This window comes from Eulemur rufifrons, chromosome 6 (assembly GCF_041146395.1).
Source record: "Eulemur rufifrons isolate Redbay chromosome 6, OSU_ERuf_1, whole genome shotgun sequence".
NCBI lineage: Eukaryota > Metazoa > Chordata > Mammalia > Primates > Lemuridae > Eulemur > Eulemur rufifrons.
In genome coordinates this window covers 69867829-69880372 of record NC_090988.1, presented here as the reverse complement: position 1 = coordinate 69880372, position 12544 = coordinate 69867829, and the positions used below count along the sequence as shown (strand labels likewise).

Below are 12544 nucleotides of genomic sequence, written 5' to 3'. Positions count from 1 at the left end.
TAGACTGTTTGGAATAACACCATTACTGACTTTTTCAATGGATATTGCTCCACAGTAATACTATGCTACATAATACATGTGAATATTCACTTTCTTACCCCCGTCCTGCTGCCTGGCAAACCCTGTCTTCCCTGTGGGCTGCTGGCTCGTGAGCAAAGCATATATGGCCAATACCCTGAAAGTGGTTCCATGGGGCATAAGGAATACATGAACATTTCCAGGGTCTATGAGTCCTATACAACTGCAGTCTCCAACCTCCAGGCCATGGCCCAGTACCAGTTTGTGGTCTGTTTAGGAAATTGGCTATACATCACCCTCTGAGCTCTGCACAACCCTCCCCCGACCCAGGACACCCCAGCCCTCACCCCCAATCCGTGGAAAAATTGTCTTCCATTAAACCAGTCCCTGGTGCCAAAAAGGCTGGGGACTGCTGTGTAACATTTTCATTTAAGTATATTTTGGATTGTTTTGATGAACTCTTTATAACTAAACACTGCCATGCAATTTTTGTGCTCATTTTTGTTTCTTATTTACAATACATTGTGCTAAGGTTATATTTTAAGTATTTTTAGCAGATGAGAAAAAAGTGGACTTGATTCATAAATGATATGTTCGAGTCAAATGAAGGCAAAATGATATTTATAGCCGGCTTTTCAAATGAAGACTTAGCAATGGCTCAAATATAGCAAGAAGAGACAAATGAGTCATCACACCACATTTGGTGGCAATACACATGCCAACTCTGAAGAGCCTGTACCTTACAATTAATGCTTCATACACGTTGCCAGTGCTGATTTAATTTCAGCAAAATACCATCCTTGGCCATGTTAAATGAATGTAATTAATTTTAATTTTATTGGGCTGTAGTTTTGTTTATACTTACCTAGTAAATTGCCTTTGTAGTTGTATAAGGGCTATAATTATTAGGAATATACACCTGATTTTATGTTTGTACATATTTAAGAACTATTATAATAAACATAATTAAATCAAGGTCTATGTTTTCCTGTTCATTTCTCCTTTAAAAGTTTGCAAATATTGATCCAGTAATAAAAAGCATGGAGTTCAGAATCAGACCAACCTGAGCTCAAATCTAACCTCTGCAAGTAACTAAAACTGTGGTCTTACAGAGTAATTTACACATTCTCTTTGAACCACATTTTCTCCAGAGTGGTTGTGAGCATTATAAAAGGTGATAAGGTGATATATGCTAACCATTCAGCTTACAGACGGTGAGAAATAAAGCTTTGTTTTCTGTCATCTGACTCCCTGACTTGCTGTTCTGTAAAAATAGCCAAAAAATTGAACTCAGTATCCCTTAAATGTTCATTCATCAATGCTATGATATTATATTCATATTAACCCTTTCTATTTTGGTAACACTTAACTGTGTTGTGTTAACTCAAAACAACTATGGGCCAGGTGCAGTGGCTCACACCTGTAATCCTAGCACTCTGGGAGGCCAAGACAGGAGGATCGCTCAAGGTCAGGAGTTTGAGACCAGCCTGAGCAAGAACGAGAACCCGTCTCTACTAAAAATAGAAAGAAATTATATGGACAGCTAAAAATATATATATAGAAAAAATTAGCCGGGCATGGTGGCACATGCCTGTAGTCCCAGCTACTCGGGAGGCTGAGGCAGAAGGATTGCTTAAGCCCAAGAGTTTGAGGTTGCTGTGAGCCAGGCTGATGCCACGGCACTCTGGCCTGGGCAACAGAGCAAGACTCTGTCTCAAAAAAATAAATAAAATAAAATAAAATAAAAATAAAAAACATCTATGCAAGGTAAGAAATTAAGGCATCATTAACCTGATCTTGTTGATGTGGAAAATTAGTCTTAAAGCAGCAGAGACTTGGAAGAATCGCGTAGTGACACATGATCAATGGTGTAGCTCATATTCAGCTCCACCGTCTTTTTACTGAAGTGCCACTGTTCTCTCTACTGTACTATGCCCACATTTTGATCAAAGTAGTCATTCTTTAAATTCTTTCAACATAACGTTACATTGTGGCTTGCTTATAGACACAAGAAAGGGCTTATTTCATAAATAATGTACATATTTATAAAACAAGAGAAAGTTGAAAAAGAAAAGCTGGAAAGCTGTAGCAGGTGACATTGGTTTTAAAGCAAGGAAACTGATTACTGACCTTAACAATTTCATTTTTCCCCCGGCCCTCCCTTAATCATTCCTCTTACAATTGTATCCTCTTAGAATTTTAAAGTCTATTACCAATTCATGCTACAAAGAAGATGTGTAATGGCTTTATAAATTATATTAGGTCAGAGAATAATTATTTTTTTTCTAATGACCCAAGATAATATGAGTAATAAGTAGTTTAAGCTCTTGCCATGAAAATATAGGTATAGTTGAATTTCCACCGAAATTGGGAGAACTGCTCACTCTTGTCTTTTTATCCAAGATTAGCTATGAGGGCCAAAGAAGTCAAAGACTGGCTAACACTACTGATAGAGAAATTTCAGTGTCCAAGAAGACCTAAAAACTCCTTATTAAGAGTACACCAGATCTTTTCCTGTGCTCATGTCAGAAAGGGTCCAAGCCAGCACTACCAACAAATCCATCCAAGGCTTCAAAAGCACAGAGGTGACTGAGGCAAGAATATAGGTGCAGGTATAAATAGTAGAGGCATACAAGGATTTGATACATGATGACACATTTACATACATACACTTAACTAATATAATTAATATAATTTAATTTCCTCAAAATGTATACAAAAATGAGTCAAAAGATATTTACCCACTCACATATCTAATAGGAAAAAAATTAAGGCCAAATACATATTCAAAAAAGTGGACTATTTATGTATTTGTTCTATCTTTGTGACCATTAAACTGATATTTACAAAGAAGTCTAACACATCGGGAAGTTTTTTGACATGATGCCTAGTACTAACAACATATTTTTAAAAAATCATAATGTGATTTCAACTTATTATGAGTATATGAGGGCACAGGAAATAAAAGCTGGAAGGAAATGCATGAAAATATTGTGAAAATTTTAAGCTGGTAAGATTAGGAGGAAATATCTTTTTTTAATTTATATTTTTTCTGTATTTTCCATCATGTTTGAAGCAAGCATGTTACTTTTACATCAGTAAAAAAGTTAAATGATACAATTTCTACAAAGCTATTAATATTTTTTTTGCATTTATTGCAACGAGGTTGAGCTGTTTCAAAAGAGGACTTTGCTGCACCAATAACCAAAGAAAGGTGTGGTTCAATGGAATAAGGACATTGGAGATCTATGCCAGCTCCAAAATGACTTCAGACTACCTTTGGACATTCTCACCCTTCAATTTTATGCATTTCAGATAAGAATTTTCCTCTCTGTTAGCTAATGCATGGGGACTCAGTAAAGCCAACCCTGCTATATTATTGTACTTTTTTGTCTTACACAATGAAAACTGTACCAGTTGGCAATAATGATGTTGGAGATTTTTACCAGACATCTTGGTATAGATCTTTTCCAGAATACCAAATTTTGCTCCTTTCAGAAAATCATTGAGCAGTGGTAATTTTTTTCTTTAGGGGTATTATATAAAACTTCTCTCAAAGTAAAGTAAATAAGTAAAGTAAAGCAAAGTAAAAAGAGAAATTGCTAAGGTCTCTCTCATCCAGAAATATAGCCCCTTCCATTTACCTCTGATTTGCCATCTAGCTCCCATCTAGTCTTACTTCAACTCCTTCTTATCTCCCTAAGCCTTAGACATTTTCTCATCCTCTAACCCAGTGTTGCTCAAAGTGGTTAGTCTCAGTACTTTTTGTTACAGTCCACAAGATAGGGAGTTCATACCAGAATGTAAATCAGCACACCACTACCTTCATAGAGAAAGTCTTGCTGCAAAAAACACAATGAAAACAGACAAATTAACAAAAATGTCATCTGAAATAAACAGCAGACGTAATGATATAGTTGATTCATGTTCTAGAGTAAGCTCCTTTGTCACAGACTAGTGACGCACATGTGCAGACCAGCATTAGTCCACAGACTGACCACACTTTTAGTTGAACTTCTCTACTCCTTCCCACTCTCTCCAAAATTTTATTTCAGCATGTTCAGTAGTTGATGAAGGCAATGGAGAAAATAAAATAGGGCCACAGAACAGAAAGTAATGAGGGACTACGATGGTCAAGAGAGACTCATGTTGGAAGGTGACATTTGAGTTGGTAAGAAAAAGCCAGCCAAGCAAAGATCTGGAGAAGGAATTTCCAGGTGGAGGAAACAGCTGGTACAAAGGTGATGGTGTCAGGATTCAGTGAATGCCAAAACTAATCCAAGTGTCCTAGCCTCAGCCCAGTATGCTGGGGTGACAAGGAAGGCTTGGAGTATAATCATAAAATCAAAGCTGAAGACCAGCCTTAGGAACTGCAGAAAGCCTGTAGCACTTAAAGAGGAGCTAGAATGCTCAGCAAACAGGCGGAAGTTAGGGTCTCAGCCAGATATTCCAGAAGCCTGGTGTTAGCACAGAAAGATTCATGCCAGATACCAGCCATCAGCTGGTACACAGAGTTGGCTCTGGGATTGAATGGGGCTGAAGTCTGCAGGTGAAAGTTTTCAGGGTCTGCACTAATACAAGCATGGAGAAGGCAGAGTTGATGTAAGTGGGCCTTCCTGGCTTCCATCCACTATGTAACATTTTCATGCAGGCGAGTCCCGGAAGATTCACCTCACCAAATAGAGTCCATCTAATCTAAGTTCCGAGCACCCCACTATACCAAACACTAGTGGTTAATTAACTATCCCAATACCCATTCTCAACTCACTTCTTCCTTGACTATCTTCTACTATGGAATCTTAAAAAAAAGGGGGGGACACCCAATTTCTCAACATCTTCTGCAGCCAAAGATGGGCATATGACACAATGCAATCCAACAGAACAGAAAGGTTGTCTCCATGGGGGTTTTAGGAATAGCTTTTTCTCTCCCGATTAGAGAGACAGACACAGGTGCTACTTCTTTTTCCTTGAACATTAACGTGATGCCTGGAGCTACAGAAGCCATCTTGCAACCCTGAGACAAACTTGACAATGAAAACAAACATGCTAAGTATGACAGGAAGAAAAATAACAGACCCTAGAAACTTGACAGCATCATTGAAACAACATCCAGCTGTCTTGCTATGTGAAAAAAAAAAAAGGAAAACATTATTGTAGCAGAAAGCACAGCTAAAACACTCACTCACATCATCATCAGTATGTGCAACATTAGACAGTATTTCTAAAATGATGAATAGAGGTTAAGAGGCAGGCACTGGAGTCTGTGTTCAAATCTTAGTCTTATTGTTTATTAGTCGTACAAACTTGAGGAAGCTTCCCAATCTCTATGTGCTTATGTCTTCAACTGAAAATGGGAATTATAATGGAATATAATGTAGTCATTCAACTACCATAGAATGTACTTCTATGGTAGAAGAGTTTAAAAAAAAAAACAAAAAAACCAGCTAATATGGTTTTAGAACAGTACTTGAATGTGGCAAGTGCTCAGTTGAGTGTTGGCAATTATAATCTAATGATGGTGCTAATAGAATAAAATTAAAAAATTCAGAATGTGAGCCATAGCTACTCACATAACCCTTCCCTGTTTTTCTTAGCCCAAGTGTAGTTCTATACTTCTCTTTCTAGTATAAGATACCCTTAGCCTTTTCTTTTTGTATTACATAGTTGTTTTCCTGCGTTAGCATCTAAGTTATATATAAGTTTTAAAATGGATAGGGACAGAAACTATATTGACTAGTTATCAACAATAGACTCATCAAACCAAGATTACATTTTCAAAAATAACCAAAAGCAAATAAACCAACAAAAGCATTTATAACCTATCGCCTCACTGATTGAATCTCATTATTATTTTCCAGGATTTTTGTACTGTTGCAACATGGACTCGTGGCTTACATATCAATAAACCCGTGTGCCCTGATGCAGCTGAGAGAATAGGATGCTTGCAGTTTGCTCATAAGCCAGGTGTGTTAAACCCTAACTAGAAATAAGTAAACAGTATTCAGTTGCCAATACAAAGTATCATGTTTCATCTGTTTTATTCCTGAATTTAATGGCCCATGAAAGGAACTTATTTACATTTCTGTTCTGTTATTTAACTACCAACAAATACCTCTCTCTATGCCCAGCAAGAAAGTCTTCTAATTTCTGTCCACTACAAAGAAATTAATCAGTCAAAAATAAGTGAGGACACCTTCCATGTCCAGCAATAAGGCAGAATAAATGTCTTATAACTGCCTATTAAAAAACAGTAATGTTGGATAAAAATATAGCAAATCCTTCTGCAGATGACTCTCTGGGCTTGCCAGAATAGTCTTCAGGTGAGCAGAAATTTTCAGGAGCCAAAAACGGTTGGGGGTGGGGGAAGCTGAAAAACAGGGATGTAAGTGGTTGCTGCCCAAATGCATGTCCTGGAGCTGTTTACCGATCTCCATAACCAGGTTTCAATGACTGTTTTGGAAAGGAGAGCAGCATTTAGATTTTCCAAAAATGGGAAATGAAATCCTTCTGGGACTGAGGGAAAGTGTGGACTAAAAACTTATCTGCCCACAAGAAAAGAGAGATGGGTAATGAGCAATGTGTCTCTCTTGTATATTTAAATATATCCCCCTGAATTATATAACCACAGGCCTATACTGACAGTTTCAAGACCAAACCTATTTATTTCTGCAGGTGAGATAGCTCAGGCTTAACAAATTAACATAAATTGTCCTAAGATCAGTAATTCCCAAATGCACTTAGAAGAAGCAAAAGAAAAGCTCTCTAGACCTGTTCTGTCCAATAAGTAAGCCACTAGCCATATGTGAATAAATTTACATTTTAATTAAGTTAAAAATTCATTTCCTCACATTAGCCACATTTCAAGTGCTAAACAGTCACATGGGCTAGTGGCTACTATTACTGGACAGCACAGATATTAAACATTTCCATCATTGTAGAAATTTCTATTGAACAATACTGGTCCTCACAAACACACACCCTTAATCTAGGCTTCGCAGGATCCCGATAGCTAATTGCTGGTGGAAATAAGAGTTCACGATCCGAAATTACCAAACAAATAAGGAAAAAAGATAACAGAATGTGAGTAAGCAAAAAATGAGCAAGCAATGAAATGAGGCCAATAACAACATTAGATAATGGTATTATCAAGACGTATTATCAAAACCTATTATATAATAAATGTTTTTAAAAATTTAAGATAAATGAAAAAATACAACCCAAGAAACACTATCAAAAGGGATCAGGCAACTTTGAACAAAGAACTTACAGACCTTCTAGAAATGTGTGTGTGTTTGTGTGTGTGTGTGTGTGTGTGTGTAATCACTGAAATTACAAATTCAGTGACTAAAGGAAGAATTCATTAACTGGCAGGTATATCCAAATAAATTACCAAGAATGCAGCACAGGGAGATGGAAAGTATGGAAATAAGGTGAAGAGACATGGAAGGCAAAATGCAAAATTCTTATTGGAGTTTCAAGGCAGAGAAAATAAAGAATATGGGGAAGAGATAATATTTAAGGGGACAGCTGAAAATTTTCCAGATTTTATAAAAGTCACTAATCATAAAATTCAAGAAATTAATACCACATAAAATAAATATAAAGAATGTTTGTAGCAGCACGATTCACAATTGCAAAGATGTGGAAACAACCCAAGTGCCCATCAATACATGAGTCGATTAATAAAATGTGGTATATGTATACCATGGAGTTCTACTCAGTCACAAAAAACAATGGTGATCTAGCACCTCTTGTGTTATCCTGGATATAGCTAGAGCCCATTCTACTAAGTGAAGTATCACAAGAATGGAAAAACAAGCATCACCTGTACTCACCATCAAATTGGTATTAACTGATCAAAACTTAAGTGCACATATAGTAATAACATTCGAGTATGAGTCAGATGGGAGGGGGAATGAGGGTATGGGTATATTCACACCTAATGGGTGCAATGTGCATGGTCTGGGGGATGGACATGCTTAAAGCTCTGACTCAGGTGGGGCAAGGGCAATATACGTAACCTAAACATTTGTACCTCTGTAATATGCTGAAATAAAAAAAAATTTAAATTAAAAAATTAAAAAAAGAAATCCACACCTGAATAAATCATAATAAGGCTGCAGATCAAAGAAGAAACATATCATACAAGTGGTCAGAGTAAAAAGCATCATCCACAAAGGAATATCAATGTCCACAATAGCAGACTTCTCCACATCCACAAAAGAAAACCAGAAGACCATGGGATAATGCCTTTAAAATTCTGAGTGAAAATAATCGCCAATCTAGAATTAAATACTAAGATGATTACTTAAGAATAAAAGTGAAATAGGCATCTTCAGACAAACAAAAAAAACTAATGTGCTTACCACTAATAGTTCTCATTGAAGAAACTTCCCACAGATACAACAACGAGACCAAAGGCCAGTACGCCAGAAGGAAAGACAGAGAGGTAGGAAGGGATGGGAGGCAAGGGCCATGGGGATAAATCACACCAATGTAGCTGTGCAAGATAATAATAAAAACAGGAACTAATTTGGGAAGTAACAAAACAAAAGAGAACTAAGATTCTGGAAAAAGTAACCTGAAAGACAAAGAGGTGTTTGGACACAAAGCATTCTAAGTAAAGTCTGTTCAGAAAGAGGACAAAAATATTAACTTTAGATTTTGTGAAGCTAAGTCTGGATGTTCAAACTCTAAGAGTAACAACCAAAAATAGAGAAATAAAATGTACAACTTCAAAGCCAGTGAAGATACAAAGACATGCTGGGCGTGACAGAGACCTAATTCTGGAGAGTGATTTCCTGCGGGGAATGGAAAGTGGGGCCAGCGCAATCAGAGCAGGGTTCGATGCCGCACCTAGGTTAATAATCAGTACCTAAACAGATGTTTCTTGCCAGGCGCAGTGGCTCATGCCTGTGACCCAGTATTTCGGGAGGCCAAGGCAAGAGGATCGCTTGAGCCCAGTATTTCAAGACCAGACTGGGAAATATAGTGAGACCCCGGCTCTACCAAAAATTAAAAAGTTAGCCAGGCATGGTGGCTCATGCCTGTAGTCCAAGCTACTCAGGAGGCTGAAGCAGTAGGAGCCCAGGAGTTCAAGGCTTCAGTGAGCTATGATCATGCCACTGCACTCCAGCCTGGATGACAGAATGAGTGAGACCTTGTCTCAAAAGAACAAAACAGAAGATATATTTTAAATCGATGGTAGCCACACAGATTTTGTTAATTTTATTTTTTGTATCTTTCCTTTTGTCTAAAATATGTCATAATACAGTAAAACAAAAAGTAACATGGCCACTTGGAAAAAAGTATCTGCTATACAAAGAAATGTTAACAAAAATCTTAAAAGAGTAAAGTGCTTTAAAGTTTACAAAATACTATTGTTTTCATTGCCTCGTTTGATCCTCACAACAACTGGAAAAAGAAGACAAGACAAGTTGCATATTCCCCATTTTGCAAATGAGGAAGGGAAAATGGCCAGAGTGGTGAACCACCTTCCTTAAAATCATATGGCCAAGAAGTATCAGAATTTGTCCTCACTCTAAGCCTTTTAGACTCTAATTCAATTTCTTCCAGAACACTATGCTACCTTGCATCTGTCAACAAATTTAAAAAATACATTACAGAATTAGCAAGCACCATAGAAATGGCATTTTACCTGAAAAGAATTCTGAACTTTAACGTAAGAATATAGTCAAAGGGAATAGTCAGAGATTTAAATAAGATTTATATACAAGAATGTTCACTGAAGCATTATTTATAAGAATGAAATGGAAAATGTCCTAAATACCTAACAGTAGGAAAGTGCACAGAATGGACTAGCTGTGCCATGCAATGTTATACAGTCATTATAAATAATGTTCTAAAAGAATATGAAATAGCTTAGGAGAATGTTAATATTAAGGGAGAACACTGAAAGTATGATACTCATTTTATTCCAGTAGAGATGTTGATGTAAAAATTAAGAATGATGACAGATATGTGCATAGTAAAAACCTAAAAGGAAAGAAATATACCAAAATATTAATAGTAATTATATCTGGGGTGGTAGGGTTGAAATTATTGGTGATTCTTATCTTCATTCTCTAAATAAACACATATTGCCACTGTAATCTGAACAAAAGAAAGTGAATAGATTTTTAGGACTTCTTTGTTGCAAAAGCATTGGCAACTTTAACTATGTCCCTCCCTTACTAAGTTAAATAAGTAAAAAAAAAAAAAAATTATTGCATTAGAAGAAAATAACATCAAAAGAAAATAAATCAAAGATGAAAATAAAACATCTCTGCAACTGAATTACACAAGGCTATGGCCTAGTTCTCATTATCACTCGGTACTAATCAAATGAGCTATAACTGGCCTCAGATATATAACTGAAAGCCAAATACAGAAAGACCAATTCCCCAAGTTTCTGGTTTAACAGCATTAGCTAAATATCAAAAAGGCTGCCCAAAGAAAGCTCTCCAGCCAAGACATTTCATCTAGAACAGTGGTCTGTGCGATGAAAAGGTCAAATGGCTCTCAAAAAGTGCAAACCACCCAACCACAGAAATACATCATATCTTCTCATCATGAGAAGGCTTTAACCTGAACCAGGAAAAACTGGGGACCCTTCCTGACCATCCATAGTTCCTAAATCCGACACGGAAGGGCAGTAACATTTTTCTTACAGAAGAGACCTGTTCTACTGAGTCTTTTCTGCTGACCCCCAAAGAAACATCTAATGTAATTTTAAAGTTCAATTCACAAGCTAACATCCAATGCTACATGCTGTCACTTTCCCAAACTTGTGCGTACCTATCATCTAATACATTGTGATGAGCCTCCAATTACTTCATTTACTTCTGCACTGGCAATCTCTCAAGTACCTATTCAGCAGGTCGCTCTAGAGGTCTTGCTGAGGATGGAGAAATTTTAAGATCTTCAATCTTGTTTTTACGTATAATATACCTGCCATCAAAATAACAGCAGTTAGTAGTTTTTCCATTTCCTTTCCGTTAGAGAAATGGATGAACGGAGAGCAGATGGAAAGCTGGAGGCTAATACAGTAGGTGATTCTTGCCTTTTTTTAAATCAGATGTTCTTCCGTGCCCTTTATTCAACCCCTCTCCTGCTCCCTTCTTCTCCTGGTTCCTCTTGGGACTGTGAGCTCGAATCCAAGACTCATGGCAGCAAAGCAGTTTGGGAAAAAATGACTTTGGAATTCAGAAAATCAGATTAATCTAGCCGAAGTCATTAAAATGGAGTTTTCACAGACAACCATAGTAGGTCGGGCTCTTGCACAAGAGCTCAGATGTCAATTAGGTCTTCATAGTGCCTTTGCATGATCACAGTGGTGGTGGTGACAGTGGTGATTACGCTGATGAGGGGATGGTGAGGGAGAGGAGGAAGATGTTGAGGAAGAAGTAATATGAGCTGGGAAACTCAGCCAACATAAGCCTATGACACAAAGCAATTTTGTCATGCAAACACCAAATCGACAAAAAACATAAATCAAAGGAAGACAACACAGACTTTGTGACACGAAGTTTAAATTAACTTCATACATTTAACCTTATGATGTGAAGTCTAAATTGAGTTTAACTTTGCCATTTGTTGAAGACAAAACCCCTGTCTCTTCTATCTTCAATGAATACCAGTAGGGGAGAGCAAAACAAGCACATCCTCGCCATCCAAACAAGATGTTTACAAGAAAGCAAAAAGTTCTGTGATTCACTTAACCTCTGTAGTCTCACGTACAAGAGGAAAAACCTGCATTCTTCCCTGCTTGGTTTCAGAAACATTAAAGTCAACACTGACAAATCCACAATCCGGAGAATGGGACAGCGTTAACTGGCGCCAGTGATTCCAATTTAACTGTGTTGTAATAACCCAGGGAGGGAATCTATTTCTATTAGATGCCAACAACCCACAAGAGAAGGAGAGCAAAATCTGGTGTTGTAAACTTCTCAGGACTACATATAAATAAAAGAATAATAACTTGAGGGCTTTTTAAATTAAGAGAAACATAAACTTTCCAGGTAATCAGCTTTTAAAATAAATCATTGGGGACATACAATTTCTCAAAAAACATTGCAAACAGCACAAAATATACCTTATCTCTTAACTGTGGCCAAATAGAGAAGGAAGAAAAGGAAAGGGAAAAATGTGGAGAAATATAAATGAAAGAAGAGACATAAAGGAAAAAAGAAAGGCAGAGTGAGTGTGGATACAAACAAAAGGGGGAAAAGAGAGAGAAGTGCAGTGAGGAAGAAAGACAGCTAGAATAAAATCAAACTGAGGCAGTTTCAGTAGATTCTTGGTGAAATATATTAATAAATTAAACTGGTTCGCCAGTTTTTCATTTCATCCATGTCAATAAGCATTACCTGTTATCTCCGCCCTTTGAAATGCCAATTAGGTCTTCAGCATGGAGTCATTAATTTAAAGCCCCCTAAATGTCTTCTTAGCTACAAATGGGTCAAATTTTCTCTGGCCAAAGCACATAAAGCATATAGGAGGAAATGATTCTCTTAGCACCGAGACC

General features: G+C 37.1%; 1 protein-coding gene across 3 annotated transcripts in view; it reads right to left on the bottom strand.

Annotated features, from left to right (window-relative positions):
* NELL1 (neural EGFL like 1) overlaps window positions 1-12544 on the bottom strand; it is a 720354-nt gene that overhangs the window by 433781 nt on the left and 274029 nt on the right. The window lies entirely within an intron of this gene.